The sequence below is a fragment of the Arachis hypogaea genome, chromosome 5 (genome assembly GCF_003086295.3).
Source record: "Arachis hypogaea cultivar Tifrunner chromosome 5, arahy.Tifrunner.gnm2.J5K5, whole genome shotgun sequence".
NCBI lineage: Eukaryota > Viridiplantae > Streptophyta > Magnoliopsida > Fabales > Fabaceae > Arachis > Arachis hypogaea.
In genome coordinates, this window is record NC_092040.1 from 50,034,961 (window position 1) to 50,054,637 (window position 19,677).

A 19,677-nucleotide genomic window follows, 5' to 3' on the forward strand; every position below is an offset into this window, starting at 1 on the left:
TCTCTATGGTCTCAGTGTGAGCCTCAGATTCCCAAGGTTCCTCATTAGGGAACTCATTGGAGGCCAGTAGACGTCCATTGAGGTCTTCCTCAGTGGCGCTCACTGCCTCTTTCTCCTCTCCAAGTTCGGCCATGTTGATGGCCTTGCACTCTCCTTTTGTATTCTCTTCTGTGTTGCTTGGAAGAGTACTAGGAGGGAGTTCAGTAACTTTCTTACTCAGCTGACACACTTGTGCCTCCAAGTTTCTAATGGAGGACCTTGTTTCAGTCATGAAACTTTGAGTGATTTTGATTAGATTAGAGACTATGATTGCTAAGTCAGAGTGGCTCTGCTTAGAATTCTCTGTCTGTTGCTGAGAAGATGATGGAAAAGGCTTGCCATTGCTAAACCTGTTTCTTCCACTATTATTGTTGTTGAAGCCTTGTTGAGGTCTCTGTTGATCCTTCCATGAGAGATTTGGATGATTTATCCATGAAGGATTATAGGTGTTTCCATAGGGTTCTCCCATGTAATTCACCTCTTCCATTTGAAGGGTTCTCAGGATCATAAGCTTCTTCTTCAGATGAAGCGTCCTTAGTACTGCCTGGTGCAGCTTGCATTCCAGACAGACTTTGAGAAATCATATTGACTTGCTGAATCAATATTTTGTTCTGAGCTAATATGGCATTCAGAGTATCAATCTCAAGAACTCCTTTCTTCTGATTCGTCCCATTGTTCACAGGATTCCTTTTAGAAGTGTACATGAATTGGTTATTTGCAACCATTTCAATGAGTTCTTGAGCTTCTGCAGGCATCTTCTTCAGATGAAAAGATCCTCCAGCAGAGCTATCCAATGACATCTTGGACAGTTCAGACAGACCATCATAGAAGATACCTATGATGCTCCACTCAGAAAGCATGTCAGAAGGACACTTTCTGATCAATTGTTTGTATCTTTCCCAAGCTTCATAGAGGGATTCACCTTCCTTCTGTCTGAAGGTTTGGACTTCCACTCTAAGCTTACTCAATTTTTGAGGTGGAAAGAACTTTGCCAAGAAGGCATTGACTAGCTTTTCCCAAGAGTTCAGGCTTTCTTTAGGTTGTGAGTCCAACCATATCCTAGCTCTGTCTCTTACAGCAAAAGGGAATAGCATAAGTCTATAGACCTCAGGGTCAACCCCATTGGTCTTGACAGTGTCACAGATTTGCAAGAATTCAGCTAAAAACTGATGAGGATCTTCTAATGGAAGTCTATGGAACTTGCAATTCTGTTGCATTAGAGAAACTAATTGAGGCTTAAGCTCAAAGTTGTTTACTCCAATGGCAGGGATAGAGATGCTTCTCCCATAGAAGTCGGGAGTAGGTGCAGTAAAGTCACCTAGCACCTTCCTTGCATTGTTGGCATTGTTGTTGTTTTCGGCTGCCATGTCTTCTTCTTGTTTGAAGATTTCTGTTAGGTCCTCTGCAGAGAGTAGTGCTTTAGCTTCTCTTAGCTTTCGCTTCAAGGTCCTTTCAGGTTCAGGGTCAGCCTCAACAAGAATGCTTTTGTCTTTGCTCCTGCTCATATGAAAGAGAAGAGAATAAGAAAATATGGAATCCTTTATGTCACAGTATAGAGATTCCTTGAGGTGTCAGAGGAAAAGAAAAATAGAAGGAAGAGGTAGAAGCGTATGGAGATGCTATGTCCCTTTCGTCTCTCTGCTTTCCTACTGTCTTCATCCAATCCTTCTTACTCCTTTCCATGGCAAGCTGTATGTTGGGCATCACCGTTGTCAGTGGCTACAATCCCGTCCTCTCAGTGAAAATGTTCAACGCGCTCTGTCGCAGCACGGCTATTCAGCTGTCGGTTCTTGATCATGTCGGAACAGAATCCAGTGATTCTTTTGCGTCTGTCACTAACGCCCCACAATCGCGAGTTTGAAGCTCGTCACAGTCATTCAATCCTTGAATCCTACTCAGAATACCATAGACAAGGTTTAGACCTTCCAGATTCTCTTGAATGCCGCCATCAATTCTAGCTTATACCACGAAGATTCCGATTAAGGAATCCAAGAGATATCCACTCAAGCCTTGTTTGCATGTAGAACGGAAGTGGTTGTCAGGCATGCGTTCATAAGTGAGAATGATGATGAGCATCAAATAATCATCACATTCATCATGTTCTTGGGTGCAAATGAATATCTTAGAACAAGAATAAGCTGAATTGAATAGAAGAACAATAGTAATTGCATTAATACTCGAGGTACAACAGAGCTCCACACCTTAATCTATGGTGTGTAGAAACGCCACCGTTGAAAATACATAAGAACAAGGTCTAGGCATGGCCGTGAGGCCAGCCTCCCATAATCTAAGAACTAGATGTCCAAAGATGATCCTAAGATCTAAAGTGATCAATAAATGTCAAATACAATAGCAAAAGGTCCTATTTGTAGAGAACTAGTAGCTTAGGGTTTACAAAGATGAGTAAATGACATAAAAATCCACTTTCGGGCCCACTTGGTGTGTGCTTGGGGTGAGCATTGAAGCTTTCATGTGTAGAAACTTTTCTTGGAGTTAAACGCCAGCTTTTGTGCCAGTTTGGGCGTTTAACTCCCATTCTTGTGCCAGTTCTGGCGTTTTACGCCAGAATTCTTGAGCTGACTTGGAACGCCGGTTTGGGCCATCAAATCTCGGGCAAAGTATGGACTATTATACATTGCTGGAAAGTCCAGAATGTCTACTTTCCAACGCAATTGAGAGCGCGCCAATTGTGTTTTTTTAGCTCCAGAAAATCTACTTCGAGTGCAGGGAGGTTAGAATCCAACAGCATCTGCAGTCCTTTTTATCCTTTGAATTAGATTTTTGCTCAGGTCCTTCAATTTCAGCCAGAAAAGACCTGAAATCACAGAAAAAAACACAAACTCATGGTAAAGCCCAAAAAAGTGAATTTTAAATAAAAACTAATAAAAATATAATAAAAACTAACTAAAAAAAACATACTAAAAACATACTAAAAATAATGCCAAAAAGCGTATAAATTATCCGCTCATCACCCCCATATCCTAAATTTGATGCATCTATTTCCACTATCTTGAATGCATAAGGAACAGGTAGGTAAAGACAAGGAAGAAATCTGATAATATCAGAATGCTTGTTTGTCAATGGTGGAGGATTTTTCTTAAGCCTATCATGGAGAGGCTTAATGAGATTGTTAAGATTTAGGATAAAATCTGATACATAATTGAGACATCCTAGGAACCTCTGGAGCTGAAGTTTATCAACGATATAATCTAGAAACTTTTCTGCAAACACAATCGATCTTTCAATTGGAGTTATAGTTCCTTGGAAAATCATATGACCAAGAAAATAGAATTTTGTTTGGAAAAGAACAATTTTTGATTTAGAGACAGCCAGACCATTTTTTGGATGATGTACATAAAATTTTTAACATGCTTGAAATGTTCATCTAAAATTTGGAAAAAGATTAAGACATCATCAATATAAACGATTGCAGAGTTTGAGTTTGGGTTGAAGATCTCATTCATGATTTTTTGAAATTCAGATGGGGCATTTTTCAGACCAAAAGGCATTACATTCCATTCATATTGACCAAATAGAACTATAAATGCCATTTTATATTGGTCTGATTCTGTGATTTGGATTTGCCAAAAACCGGATTTCATATCAAAGTTTGAAAAAATGTTTGCGGAGTTTAATCTATTAAGCAAATCCTTTTTGTTTGGGATAGGATAATGAATCCATTGCAAAGCTTGGTTCAAAGGTTTGTAATTGATGACAAGTCTAGGGGTTCCTCGTTCTATCTCAGCTTGTTTATTGACATAAAAAGCAAAACAGGACCAAGGACTCTTGCTAGGACGAATTAATCCTTTATCCAAAAGATCTTCAATTTCTTTTTGACAATGCTGCAAAAGCTGCTCATTCATCTGAATGAGATGGGCTTTTGTAGGGATTTTTGATTCCTTGAAATTTTTTTCATAGGGAAGATCAACAATGTGTTCTTTCCTATTCTAGAAGGCATGAGGCAAATTAGAACAGATAGACTTTTCAATTTGATTTGAAATATTTTTGATTTTATCTTGAATCTTTGGTTGAGAAAGTTGTGATTCAAGGGTTTTGAAAAGAGATTTCTTATTTCAAAAAGCAAATCTGTTTGGTTTTGGATTCAATTAAGTTTAGAGATCTCTGCTTTGGCGAGTCTAGGAACTCAAAGAAAGTTACCTGTCCTACAACAAAAGAGGTTAGTCCAGGAAAATCTACCAGATATGGAAACAAAAGGATTATGAAAGGTGTCCCCAAGACTACATCATTTTTGATATTCTTTGCTATGATGAATTTGATGGGAATTCTAAGATTACCCTTTTCAACAAAAACATCGATTAGTTTAAAATTGATACTTAGCCTTTCGCCTGTTATTGTGCTAAGATGTTCAGTAGACTTTTCGAAATATTTTGTGGGGATCAGACCTTTCTTAATACAGTTTGAATCTGCACCTGAGTCAAAGAGTGCGATGGTGTCGAAAACAAAATCTTTAACGACAATTCGGACATGAACACGATGCTTCATAAAAGAGAATACATTTATTATTGATGCCAAGGCATCTTAGGCTAGTTTCACTAGCATTTTTCTGTTAGTTTTAGTTGTTTTATGCATTTTCTTGAGCTTAAAGTAACCAAGAATGGTTAAATGAATAACAAAGAAATGAACCATCCAAACAGTATGATTTTGATGCAAATTTCATGAGTTTTTAGTTATATTACTTGAATGCTATGAATGGAAGATTTCTCATGAAATTTTGTAAGACTTTGATGCAGTTGTTTGGATGATTTCAGGGAAGAAGAGGTTAGGCAAGGAAGCAACAAAATCAATAAAGGAAGCTTGAATATCACATATGGAGTTTAAGCTCCAGTTTAAGCAAGTTTAAGCTCCAGTTTAAGCTCCAGTTTAAGCAAGTTTAACCTTAAACTAGAGCTTAAACGCCAAAATCATGAAAGCTGAGGAATGCTGAAACTGGCGTTTAACCTCCAGTTTAACCTTAAACTGGAAGTTAAACGCCAGAATGAGAATTGCACCAAGGAGCATTTCCACGTTTAAGCTCCAGTTTAACCTTAAAATGGAGCTTAAACGTGTTCGACCAGAATTTTCCTCCAGGGAACCATTTCCACGTTTAAGCTCCAGTTTAAGCTTAAACTGGAGCTTAAACGTGTTTGACATTTCTCCTCCTGGGTTGCTTTCTTCATTCCTACGTTTAAGCTCCAGTTTAAGGTTAAACTGGAGCTTAAACGTGTTCGACCCAATTTCTCCTCCAGGGTTGCAATCTTCATTTCCACGTTTAAGCTTCAGTTTAACCTTAAACTGAAGCTTAAACGTGTTCGACTATTTACCCTCCAGGGTTGCCTTCTTCCATTTCCACGTTTAAGCTTCAGTTTAACCTTAAACTGAAGCTTAAACTACAACTTAAACGCCACTTTTTGAAAGGGTTTCTGGGCCAAAGATATTGCAGTTTAAGTTAGCACTTGAGCACAAACATTAACTTAAACATACTCTGGTATGAAACCCAATTGAATATTATGGTTTATGGGATTGGGCCTGAAGAATTGATGAGTCTGGAATTTCAATTTGTTGAGTCATGTGTCATTACTTGATTATCACTAAGTTGGCTCAATGAATGTTACAGAATTGGATCAGCAAGCCTCATCAGGATTATGGATCATAAACCCAAAGCAAAAGGAAATCAAGGAAAGGCCTCAAAGCCCAAGAAACACAACAGAAGCTCAATTTAGAAAGTGTATAAATAGGATAGAATTTAAGTTAGAAAGGACTTTTACTTTTACTTTTGGGGGGGACTTTTAACTTTTGGATCATTTTTGCTAGTTTTGATACTTTTTGTAATTGAATTCAGAGCTATGACTCACTAAACCCCTTTCATTGGGTTAGGGAGCTCTATTGTAATTCAATGAATCAATAATAGTTTTTATCTTCTTCTTCAATCTTTTCTCTTGAATTTTGTTAGAAAGCTTCTCGATCTAAATTCCATTGGTTAGTTGTCTTGGGAAAGAGACTATCCATAATTGGAATCCTTCGGAACCTTGGGAAAGGAATGGAGGATTCATGCTAGAGAAGCTTTCTCACAGTGAATTGGATTGGGGTTTGGATGGATATTGTGACATGTAATCCTACCAAATTGTGGTTCATGAAACTGTGTGGTATAATCAGTGATCGAGCATCATCTCTTCTTATGAACATTTAAACCAAGGGATTGGGAATTTGTTTGTTTTTAGAGAGAATTGGTGAGCCAAGGGATTGGGATCCAATCATATAAGATTGCCAAGCAAAATTCAATGAATGCATTGGTTGAGGAAGGGATAAAAATGTTTTGATTCGGAGATCTCAATATCTCCTGAAACCCAATGAATTCCCCATTTCTGATCTACACTTTCTCTTTACACTCTGCAATTAAATTCATGCAATCACCCCCATCCCCTTTTAATTTCAGCAATTTAGCTTCTCGCTCTTTAATTCATGCAATTTTACATTCCGCAATTCTCATCTAAATCTTGATTCCGCTCAACTAGAACACACTTCTAATCCGAATTGCTCACTCAACCAATCCTTGTGGGATTCGACCTCACTCTATTGTGAGTTTTTACTTGACGATAACCGGTGCACTTGCCGGAAGGAATTTTTGCCGATTGTGCAATTTCCTAAAATCGTAGCTATCAAGTTTATGGCTATCAAGTTTATGGCGCCGTTGCCGGGGATTGGTTTTCGATTGACAATTCTCAAATTGGAAGTTAACTAGATTGAGCATTTTTCTTGTGTTGTTAATTCAGTTCAAGTTACTTGTTGAATTTTAATTTCTGCACTCTGTTACTTGCTTTCTTTCTTTATGCCTTTAAATTCAAGCAACTAACTCACTGACCCACTAACTATTTGAATTAATTCCTCAACTGCTCTAACCATACTCTTCCATTAACCAAGAGTATTTCACTTGTTTGTTGCCTGTGCTGTGTTCTTGTATGACAGGTAGGAGAGGAGAGACATCAACTCCTCCATATACCGAACCAGAGAGGACCCTTCATAAACTTAGAAGGGAAGCAAGAAAGAAGAGAGTACTGGGAGAAGAAGAATCTGAAGGAGAATCTGAGGACAATTTTGAGGAAGCTCTAGATCTCAACATGGATAGAGAAGTTCACAACCATGAGAGAGCTGATGGAAACAATGCCATTCCCGAGAGGAGGGTTCTTGGTTCATACATAAACCCAACCTCTGGGAATTGTGGTAGCAGCATTCAGAAACCACCCATTCAGGCCAACAATTTTGAACTCAAACCACAGCTAATATCACTGGTGGAGGATCATTGTTCATTTGGTGGTAGTGTTAATGAAGATCCAAACCAACATCTCACAAAATTCCTGAGAATTTGCGACACTGTGAAGTCCAATGGAGTTCAGGAAGATGCCTACAAACTGCTCTTGTTCCCATTTTCACTTAGGGACAAGGCAGCTAAGTGGCTGGAATCATTTCCAAGGGGGAGCCTAACAACCTGGGATGAGGTGGAAAGCAAGTTTCTGGCACGTTTCTACCCCCCACAAAAGGTCAATAGGCTTCGATCTGAGGTTCAGACTTTTAGACAACAAGAGGGTGAAACTCTCTACGAGGCATGGGAGAGATTCAAGGATTTGACAAGGAAATGCCCACCAGACATGTTCCATGACTGGGTGCAATTGCATATTTTCTATGATGGACTTTCTTATGAATCAAGGAAGGCTGTAGACCATTCATCAGGAGGTTCATTGAACAGGAAGAAGACTGTGGAAGAAGCCATTGAAGTGATTGAGACAGTGGCTGAGAATGAGTACTACTATGCTTCAGAGAGACACAACACTAAGGGAGTCATGGAGCTGAACCATGTTGATACAATTCTAGCCCAAAACAAGGTGTTTGCCAAGCAACTAGCAGAGCTCACCAGGAACTTAAAAACAAATCAAGTGGCTGCAATACACACATAAGACCAAGAGGAAGTAAGCACTGAAGGAGGTGATTGGGAAGAGGCCAACTATGTGGGAAATCAACAAAGGCAACCATATGATCCACATTCCAACACTTACAACCCAGGCTGGAAAAACCACCCAAACTTTGGGTGGGGAAACCAGCAAACCCAACCACAAAACCACAAACCTTACAACCCCAACCAACATAACAATTCCACATACCAAAACTCCAACCAAAGATCATACCAAGCCCCACAAAACACTTACTCCCAACCACCATATCATGGCCAAAATAATCAACCTGCCCAACCTAATCCGAACCAACAATTTCAAGATCAATTAAACAGGATAGAAGGAATGCTAGCAAACATGGGTCAGGACATAAGTGAGTTGAAAAGCTTTAGGGAGGATGTGAGATCTACCTTAAGGAACCATGGTGAAAAACTCAAGAGGATGGAGACTCAAGTAGGAGAGCTATCTCAACAGGCCCCCAAGTCAACTGCAGTGTTCCCTAGTGACACAGAAAAGAATCCTAAAGGGGAACAAAAGGGAGTGAGATGGGAAGAATGCAAGGCCATCACCATATTGAAGGAAGTCTCAGAAGAAGAAGAAATCAGACCCTCAGAACAGGAGCCAGAAATTTCGAAGGAAGGTGTGGAAGAAGCTAAGCAGGAAAGTGAAACTGAGCAAGCCAAGAAACTGAAAAATAAAGGCATGCTGGAAACATACCAACCAAAAGCACCATTTCCTCAGAGGTTAGGAGGAGGTGAAAAAGGGAAAACATATTCAAGGTTTTTAGAGACATTTAAGTCTCTCCATATCAATATTCCCTTTCTTGAGATTCTCCAGCAGATGCCTACACATATCAAGTATTTGAAGGAATTGCTGAGCAAGAAAAGAGTTTTGAAGGGAGGACAAACTGTAATAATGAACAAAGAATGCAGTGCCCTCATCAAGAAAGACATAGTCTCTAAGAAAACAGACCCAGGAAGTTTTCATATCCCCTGCATCATAGGGGAAACAAAAATTGACAGAGGATTCTGTGATTTAGGAGCTAGCATAAATGTGATGCCTCTGACTCTTATGAAGAGGCTACAACTGAATGAGGTGAGATCCACTGATGTAATCATACAATTGGCTGACAAAACTCAAAAGCAAGCTGAAGGGGTAGTTGAGAATGTGCTGGTGAAAGTGGGAAATTATTTCTTCCCCACAGACTTTGTCATTTTGGACATGGAGGAAAGTTACCTACACCCTATCATTCTGGGAAGGCCATTTCTAGCCACTGCTAGAGCACTCATAGATATAGAACAAGGAGAGCTAATTTTGAGAGTACATGATGAACAGCTCATTTTCCATGTTTTCAAACCTGCATCTGAGCCTGAACCAGAACCTGAAAAGCCTATGGATGATAGTAGCCATCTGTGTTTGGAGGAAAGCAATCCAGCAGCTGAAACTCTGAAACAGTCCTTGGAAGGCAAACAAGAATTGCAAGAGTTAAAGCCACAAAAATCAATAGAAACAGCTCAGAAAGATCCTCCTGGCATAAGGGTCAATAAAGAAATCCTCAAGAGAGAGGGAAGAGTTGTAAAGAAATTGCCAAGAGGGTGGAGGAACAAGAAAATTCCCACTGAAGGTTTCTCTCCGGGAGATAAAGTGATATCAACTCATTATCTGCCAATCCCACCTGGCCTCAAACCCATTCCTTCCCAGCTCCCTCAAGTGTTCATAATCAGGAAAGTTCTTTCTATGGAACATTTGGAAATCATGAAGGAATCAAATGGGGACGTTTTCATAGTGAGAGGAGAGGACATCAAGCACTACAATCCACCCTAACAAGGGACAACCGTCAAGCTAGTGACGTTAAAGAAGCGCTTCATGGGAGGCAACCCATGTTTTAGTATCCTTACTCTTTATTGTTTTGCTCTGCATCTAATAAAGCATGGTTTCTTATGCATGAACTTGAATCCTCAGGACAACTGTTGATAAGGTGCACTAAACATTACATGTAAAATACAATTGGTCTCTAAGTTTGGTGTGCCTGAAGGCACTCCCAAATCTTATTCAAATTGTATTCAATCCTTCATTCAAGGTGCACAACCAAGCATTAAGTTTGGTGTTCCTCTTTGAACAAAGTTAATGAAAAGCAAGAAGTTCCTCTGGATTTAGAAATTCATGACAAGTATACCATTTGCATGTTTTAATACTTTGATTTCAATTACTTTAGGTAGTAAAATTGTTTAGGATCAAAGAGCCAAAGTGACTATGATTTATTAGAATTATGCACATTCATTAAGGACAACCAACATGGATTTCATGTCATCAGGAGACATTACCAAACACTAAGTTTGGTGTCCAGTAATAAGTGTGCATACATACAAAGGTCACGGCTATAAGCTCATGAAGTCAATCATTGATTTACAATTCAAAAAGAATGAAAAACATGTGCAAGTGCTATTCATTATTCACATGGACCGAAAAAAAATGATAGCAAATTTGTTTGTTTGTGCAGATACAAAAGTAAGGATAAGAATGGATGAAAAAGACAAAGGAAGTACAAGTGGTCAAAAAGAGGTAAGAAGCAAGAAGAAGCAGGACCCCAAGAATCAAAAAGAACCAAGCAACAAATGAAAGGTGGTCTTGTTCCTTAATAAGCAAATAATAGTTTGTGAATTGTCTTTATGAGCTTTCTTTCATTTTAAGTCATTTGAGTTTATGTGAAATTCTTAGTATGTTTGTCTGTTTACTGCTTTGAATAAAGTGAATGCCTAGATGTTTGGATATAACTTCACCTTCTTAAACAAATGCTTGCCATGCTTGTTCTGTTTCCAAAAATAAAAGAAAAGTTTGAACAAAAGTAACTTGGCTCAATTAGTGACAAATCAAGTAGAATTAAGTGGTGGTATGCATGCTTGATTGTTTAGTCAGCTCACTGGAAATTGAGTGTAGAATTGTCATTTTTGTGTAGAAGTTTGAATACTGTCTATGGATCTTGATGAATAAATGTCTTTGGCCATGAAAAAGAAAGAAAAAGAAGAAGAAAAAGCCACTGAAAAAGGGCAACCAAAAAGAAAAAAAAATTGAGAAAATAAGCTAGGCACCAATGGTTTGAACTTCTGAGACAAATGCCTGTGGTGTTTATGTATTAAGGATATGCTTGGATGAATAGGTTCTGAGGAGTGTTTCAACACTTGGTAACTTGGGTTAACTAACCCGGGATTATCAACCAAAAGTCCATTATCAAGAGCAACCTAAATACAAAACATTTAGTCACACAAAGAGGTGCTGGGCACCAATGTCTCAAGAAGAAATGTGAACTAAAATGCCTGTAGTGGATATGTATAGTGCACTGATAAGACAAAGAAAATGCCAAAGGCTTGTGGAACACATGACACTGAGCAAACAAGGAGCAAGGGAGCTCTAAGAAAAAGAAAAACAAAGAAGGGAAAAGTGCCAAAGACATAAGAATAACAAGAGGCCATAGTAGTGTTTGATGGATGCAATGAAAAAGTGATAATCTTACATGATAAGAATGAAAAAGTGATGCTGCAACTTTCTGCATAAAACCCTTCTGATGAACTTCAAATGCTTGCTAATATAGCCAATGTAATTGCTTTCTGTTTCATACTTTCTTCTCAATTAACTCAGGACTTGCTTAGGGACAAGCAAGTATTAAGTTTGGTGTTGTGATGCCAAGGCATCTTAGGCTAGTTTCACTAGCATTTTTCTGTTAGTTTTAGTTGTTTTATGCATTTTCTTGAGCTTAAAGTAACCAAGAATGGTTAAATGAATAACAAAGAAATGAACCATCCAAACAGTATGATTTTGATGCAAATTTCATGAGTTTTTAGTTATATTACTTGAATGCTATGAATGGAAGATTTCTCATGAAATTTTGCAAGACTTTGATGCAGTTGTTTGGATGATTTCAGGGAAGAAGAGGTTAGGCAAGGAAGCAACAAAATCAATAAAGGAAGCTTGAATATCACATGTGGAGTTTAAGCTCCAGTTTAAGCTCCAGTTTAAGCAAGTTTAACCTTAAACTGGAGCTTAAACGCCAAAATCATGAAAGCTGAGGAATGCTGAAACTGGCGTTTAACCTCCAGTTTAACCTTAAACTGGAAGTTAAACGCCAGAATGAGAATTGCACCAAGGAGCATTTCCACGTTTAAGCTCCAGTTTAACCTTAAACTGGAGCTTAAACGTGTTCGACCAGAATTTTCCTCCAGGGAACCATTTCCACGTTTAAGCTCCAGTTTAAGCTTAAACTGGAGCTTAAACGTGTTCGACATTTCTCCTCCTGGGTTGCTTTCTTCATTCCCACGTTTAAGCTCCAGTTTAAGGTTAAACTGGAGCTTAAACGTGTTCGACCCAATTTCTCCTCCAGGGTTGCAATCTTCATTTCCACGTTTAAGCTTCAGTTTAACCTTAAACTGAAGCTTAAACGTGTTCGACTATTTACCCTCCAGGGTTGCCTTCTTCCATTTCCACGTTTAAGCTCCAGTTTAACCTTAAACTGAAGCTTAAACTACAACTTAAACGCCACTTTTTGAAAGGGTTTCTGGGCCAAAGATATTGCAGTTTAAGTTAGCACTTGAGCACAAACATTAACTTAAACATACTCTGGTATCAAACCCAATTGAATATTATGGTTTATGGGATTGGGCCTGAAGAATTGATGAGTCTGGAATTTCAATTTGTTGAGTCATGTGTCATTACTTGATTATCACTAAGTTGGCTCAATGAATGTTACAGAATTGGATCAGCAAGCCTCATCAGGATTATGGATCATAAACCCAAAGCAAAAGGAAATCAAGGAAAGGCCTCAAAGCCCAAGAAACACAACAGAAGCTCAATTTAGAAAGTGTATAAATAGGATAGAATTTAAGTTAGAAAGGACTTTTACTTTTACTTTTGGGGGGGACTTTTAACTTTTGGATCATTTTTGCTAGTTTTGATACTTTTTGTAATTGAATTCAGAGCTATGACTCACTAAACCCCTTTCATTGGGTTAGGGAGCTCTATTGTAATTCAATGAATCAATAATAGTTTTTATCTTCTTCTTCAATCTTTTCTCTTGAATTTTGTTAGAAAGCTTCTCGATCTAAATTCCATTGGTTAGTTGTCTTGGGAAAGAGACTATCCATAATTGGAATCCTTCGGAACCTTGGGAAAGGAATGGAGGATTCATGCTAGAGAAGCTTTCTCACAGTGAATTGGATTGGGGTTTGGATGGATATTGTGACATGTAATCCTACCAAATTGTGGTTCATGAAACTGTGTGGTATAATCAGTGATCGAGCATCATCTCTTCTTATGAACATTTAAACCAAGGGATTGGGAGTTTGTTTGTTTTTAGAGAGAATTGGTGAGCCAAGGGATTGGGATCCAATCATATAAGATTGCCAAGCAAAATTCAATGAATGCATTGGTTGAGGAAGGGATAAAAATGTTTTGATTCAGAGATCTCAATATCTCCTGAAACCCAATGAATTCCCCATTTCTGATCTACACTTTCTCTTTACACTCTGCAATTAAATTCATGCAATCACCCCCATCCCCTTTTAATTTCAGCAATTTAGCTTCTCGCTCTTTAATTCATGCAATTTTACATTCCGCAATTCTCATCTAAATCTTGATTCCGCTCAACTAGAACACACTTCTAATCCGAATTGCTCACTCAACCAATCCTTGTGGGATTCGACCTCACTCTATTGTGAGTTTTTACTTGACGATAACCGGTGCACTTGCCGGAAGGAATTTTTGCCGATTGTGCAATTTCCTAAAATCGTAGCTATCAAGTTTATGGCTATCAATTATTCTCAAAATTTCTTTTCCCTCATTGTCGTTAGAAATTTTATTTTCTTGTTTCTTAAAACACTCAGTTTGGTTTAAAAGAGAATCAAGTTCTTCATTATCAGACTCTTCTTGTTGCATTATCTGCGAGAGAATGATTTTATGATTGTCTTGATTTCTTTTGATTTTTTGGATTTCCCTCTTAAGGTTGTTAACCTCTGTTTGGAGATCCTGGATGGTTATGGGACGAATAACTTGTTTTTCTAATTTTTTGAAAATAGGTTTGACGTCATATTTATTGCTAAGGACCAAATTTTTGGGTTTTTTCTCCTTTTGCAAAGATCTTTTAAATTTCAAAAGGAAGTCTTTCTTTTGTTCTGGATTGTCAATAGCCTCGATAGCATCAAATAAGAGATCTTGATCTTTGGATAAAACATTAATTTGCTTGACATCTGAATTTGAGGATGATTTAATGTCATCGACTTGGATGTTATTGATGTCATCCGAAGATTCTGGGTCAGAATCATTATCTGAGCTTTCTATCAAAAGATTATTAATCTATTCCTCAATCAGAGGGTCAAGGTTTAGATTATTAATCTTTCCTTTTAACTGACAGGATTTGCTAATATGTCCTGGTTTCTTACATGTATAGCAAATAATGGATTTTTCTGTGGGTGGTTTTGGAAATTCTTTTGGAAACCTTTTTCATTTTTAGTTTTTTGAAAACCATTTCTGGATCTTCTAAAATTATTTTCAGGATTAGGTTTAAAATTTTTTCGATTGGATGATCTTTTAGATTTCCTTGGATGACAAGCAAGAAGACCAAATTGTTCACAGAAAGTTCCCAGATTAATACAATTTTGGGTTTTCTCAGGAGCAAGTTGCCTTTGGATTTTATCATCTTGACAAATCTTCAGAGCAAGCTTTTGGATGAAAGAAATGATTTGACCATAACTCAACTCATCATAGGGTATTATCTCGTCTGGGGTTAAGCTACGAATTTCGTCCCTTACTTTATCTCCCAGGGATTTGGGGAGTCCAGCAAGAAATTTTTCTTTCCAGAAAGGTTGTTGATTGTCTTCTCTGGTATAGACCCTAGTAAGAAAGGTGTCCTTATACCATCAAAAGTCAGACTGAGTTTTGCATCTGAGATTAGAAAGCAGTTCAGCAGATCGGTCTTTCCAAAGAGATGGGTCACCTATGAAGTGGCTTGCTATGGTAAAGATTAAGGTGTTGACAGCATCAGGGATAGGTTCTCCGTCGTCTCCAATGATGGGTTTGTTCTGATCATTGACTTTTATGGTAGAAAAGATTGAGTGTTTTTGGTTATCAGAAAGGTAGTTATCCCACCATCCTTTGAGTTGACCACTGAACCCGGAAACAATAACATTGGCTATTGTTCTTCAGAAGTTTCATGGGCTGCTTGATAGGCTGTGCCTACCATTGTCATATGCTGAAGCATACTCATGATATTATATTCGGTTTTGCCGTCTATATTCCATTCATAGAAATTATTGGCATTGAAGCTGACAAAACCTAGTTCTCTTTCTTCGAGAGCTAGATTCGGAGCGGATACTCAATTATAATCATATGCAGAGGGTTTGGTTAAACCCTTCCACTTGGTTAGAGAGTTGGTTATAATAGGGATGACCTTGAGGGAAGACTTACCAGAATCATCACTTTGCTCGGAGGAAGATTCATTGGAATCATGGCCAAGGGCATTAATGGCTTTGGATGAGCGAGTTTGAATACAAGAGGTAGATTCACCAGAGTTTGTAGGAGTTTCAGGGACAGTAGTAAGACGATTTAGAAGTTGATCGATCTTTTGCATGACTTCTGAATCACTAGATTGTTGTTTTAAAATAGAGGTTCTAAGACTTTGTTTTGCTTTGCTACTCATTTTAAAAGTTTTGAAAAGAGGTTTTTCAATAGTTTTGGAAATAGAAGTTTCATGGATGTTTTTTTGAAGACAAAAGAGATCCTAAAAATGAAAGGTTGTCACCCAGACATTGTAAAAATCTGTTGGTGTAATTTTCCTGTTCAATAAGATTTTTGATATCTTTTGGGGCGACTGCTTCATCTACATTTTTGGTTTTGAATGGAGAGGCCATAATTGGGTTATGTCCTTCCGTATTTGAAATAACAAAAGGTTCTTTTGGAGGAAATTCAGATCTGACTAAATTTCCATCTTTAACTTTCCAAGTTGAAATAACCTTTGCTGAAAGCGAAGTTTATTTGTTTCTGAAAGGATAATCGATATTATTTTTGATGGAATAAGCATGAAACCATTCAAAGAAAGGAATATGCATTTTAACATCATTTAAAAATTTGTAATACTTTTCTTTGAATGGTGAAATTTGAGCAGCTGTATATGTACGTAAATACCATTCTTTGTGGAGGTCATATTCCTCAGATTCAAGATTTTTACGTAAAGCTTTTCTATTTATAACAAATTCTATGCTACTCATTGGCATCATTCATAGAAGAGTATGTTGGAGATTGAATGGAAGATTGTACTTCAACTTCAACATCATCATCCGAGTGCCTACCCTCGGTTTGATAAACTGCTTGAGAAATGTTTGAATTATTTTGTAATCCTGAAATATTAATTTCAGAATGTACTGGTTTTGAAATTTTTGAAAACTGAGATTGAGAAGCCACGAAAAAAGACCTTATTGCTGAAGCAAAATCATTGGATGTTCCTACTTCAGATCTGGAGGAAAAAGAGTTTCATCTGTCAAAGAAAATCTCTACTTTCCCTGATTCATCCTGTTTTATTTCTCAAAAGAGAGGTGCTTGTCTAGGTTGTGTTGGGATAGCATGGTCAATAGACCATGACTGGGGGAGGTCAATTTCATCCCACCTTATGAGCCTTGGGATCATGACGTTGGCTGATGAGCGGATAATTTATACGCCTTTTGGCATTGTTTTTAGGTAGTTTTTAATAGGATCTAGCTACTTTTTAGTATATTTTTATTAGTTTTTAAGCAAAATTCACATTTCTGGACTTCACTATGAGTTTGTGTGTTTTTTTTATTTCAAGTATTTTCTGACTGAAATTGAGGGACCTGAGCAAAAATCTGATTCAGAGGCTGAAGAAGGACTGTAGATGCTGTTGGATTCTGACCTCCTTGCACTCGAAATGGATTTTTTGGAGCTACAGAAACCCAAATGGCACGCTCTCAATTGCGTTGGAAAGTAAACATCCAGGGCTTTCCAAAAATATATAATAGTTCATACTTTGCTTGAGTTTAGACGATGCAAACTGGCGTTCAACGCCAACGTTCTGCCCTATTCTGGCGTTAAACGCCAGAAACAAGTTGCAAGCTAGAGTTAAACGCTAGAAACAAGTTACAAACTGGCATTTAACTCCAAAGAAGGCCTCTACACATGAAAGCTTCAATGCTCAGCCCAAGCACACACCAAGTGGGACCGGAAGTGGATTTCTGCATCATTTAATTGTTTCTGTAACCCTATTAACTAGTTTAGTATAAATAGAACTTTTTACTATTGTATTAGGCATCTTGGATACTGGGATCTTTTGATCATATTTTGAACTCTTGATCACATTTTGGAGGCTGGCCATTCGGCCATGCCTGGACCATTATCACTTATGTATTTTCGACGGTGGAGTTTCTACACCCTATAGATTAAGGTGTGGAGCTCTGCTGCTCCTCAAGTATTAATGCAAAGTAATATTGTTCTTCTATTCAATTCAAGCTTATTCTTATTCTAAGATATTCACTCGTACTTCAACCTGATGGATGTGATGATCCGTGACACTCATCATCATCATCCTCCCTTATGAACGCGTGCTTGACAACCACTTCCGTTCTATCTGCAAGAGCTTGAGTGTGTATCTCTTAGCCTACTGGTTCACGATGCATGGTTGCCTCTCCTGACAACAGAGCTTCCATTCCGTGTGACCAGAGTCTTCGTGGTGTAAGCTAGAATCAATTGGCAGCATTCTTGAGATCTGGAAAGTCTAAACCTTATCTGTGGTATTCTGAGTAGGATCTGGGATGGGATGACTGTGATGAGCGTCAAACTCATGACTGTTGGGCATAGTGACAGACGCAAAAAGATCATTGGATCTTATTCCGACACAAGTGAGAACCGACAGATGATTAGCCCTACGTAACCCGTAGCTGGACCATTTTCACTGAGAGGATGGACGTTAGCCATTGACAACGGTGACCCCCCTACATACAGCTTGCCATGGAAAGTAGTATGAATGATTGGATGAAGGCAGTAGGAAAGCAGAGATTCAGAAGGAATAACACATTTCCAAACGCTTATTTGAAATTCCCACCGATGAATTACATAAGTATCTCTATCTTTATTTTATGTTTATTTATCTTTAAATTTTCAAACTTTATAACCATTTGAATCCGCCTGACTGAGATTTACAAGATGACCATAGCTTGCTTCAAGCTGACAATCTCCGTGAGATCGACCCTTACTCACGTAAGGTTTATTACTTGGACGACCCAGTGCACTTGCTGGTTAGTTGTACGAAGTTGTGAAAAAAGAGTTGAGATTACAAATGTGCGTACCAAGTTGTTGGTGCCATTGAGATCACAATTTCGTGCACCAAGTTTTTGGCACCGTTGCCGGGGATTGTTCGAGTTTGGGCAACTGACGGTTCATCTTGTTACTCGTATTAGGTAATTTTCTTCTTGTTTCAACCTCTATTTTATTTTCAAAAAGTTTTCAAAAATCTTTCAAGATATTTCTTCTTTTTTGTTTTTCAAAAAAATAATTTTCAAAAAATCCAAAAAAATTTATAAAATCATAAAATAAAAAATATTTTGTGTTTCTTGTTTGAGTTAGTGTCAATTTTTAAGTTTGGTGTCAATTGCATTTTTTTTAATTTTCTAAAAATTTTTGAAAACTCATGCATGGTGTTCTCCATGATCTTCAAGTTGTTCTTGATAAGTCTTCTTGTTTGATCTTCATATTTTCTTGTTTTGTATCTTTTGTTGTTTTTCATATGCATTTTTTTATCCATAGGGTCTAAACATGAAAAATCTCTAAGTTTGGTGTCTTGCATGTTTTTCTTTTCTTGAAAAATTTTCAAAAATAATAAGTTCTTGATGTTCATCATGATCTTCAAAGTGTTCTCGGTGTTCATCTTGACATTCATAGTGTTCTTGCATGCATCATTTGTTTTAATCCAAAATTTTTATGTGTTGAGTCTTTTTGTGGTTTTTCTCTTTCCTCATTAAATTAAAAAAATCAAATAAATATCTTTTCCTTATTTCACTCATAAATTTTGAAATCTTTGGGTTGACTTAGTAAATTTTTTTTAAAATAAGTTGTTTCTTGTTAGTTAAGTCAAGATTTCAATTTAAAAAAAAAATTATCTTTTCAAATTCTTTTTTAAAATAAAATCTTTTTCATTTTTCTTTCATGATTTTCAAAAATTTTAAAAATTGTTTTTTAAAATCTTTTTCTTAATTTCATTTCAAATTTTCAAAAACTTTACTAACAATTAATGTGATTGATTCAAAAATTTCAAGTTTGTTACTTTCTTGTTAAGAAAGGTTAAACCTTTAAATTCTAGAATAATATCTTTTAGTTTCTTGTTAGTCAAGTCATTAACTTTAATTTCCAAAATCAAATCTTTGTAAATTACTTTTTCAAATCTTTTTCAAAATAAATTTAAATCATATCTTTTTGATCATATCTTTTCAATCATATCTTTTCAAACATTTCTTTTTCAAATCATATCTTTTTCAAAATCAATTTCAAAATCTTTTCTAACTTATATTTTTAAAATTGATTTGCAAATCTTTTTCAATTAACTACTTAACTTTTTGTTTGATTTTAAAATTCTTATCTTTTTCAAAACCACCTGACTACTTTTCTCTCTCTAATTTTCGAAAATCACCTTCCTCTTTTTCAAAAA

At 37.1% G+C, this 19,677-nt stretch overlaps 2 non-coding genes across 2 annotated transcripts; one reads left to right on the forward strand and one right to left on the reverse strand.

Annotated features, from left to right (window-relative positions):
- Nucleotides 1–893: 893 nt before the first annotated feature.
- LOC112804165 (small nucleolar RNA R71) lies at nucleotides 894–1,001 on the forward strand. Its single transcript, XR_003202783.1, has one exon. It is a non-coding gene; the product is annotated as a small nucleolar RNA R71 (small nucleolar RNA).
- Nucleotides 1,002–7,580: 6,579 nt separating this feature from the next.
- Nucleotides 7,581–7,684, reverse strand: LOC112804419 (small nucleolar RNA R71). The gene has a single exon (XR_003203030.1). It is a non-coding gene; the product is annotated as a small nucleolar RNA R71 (small nucleolar RNA).
- Between the last annotated feature and the right edge of the window lie 11,993 nt (nucleotides 7,685–19,677).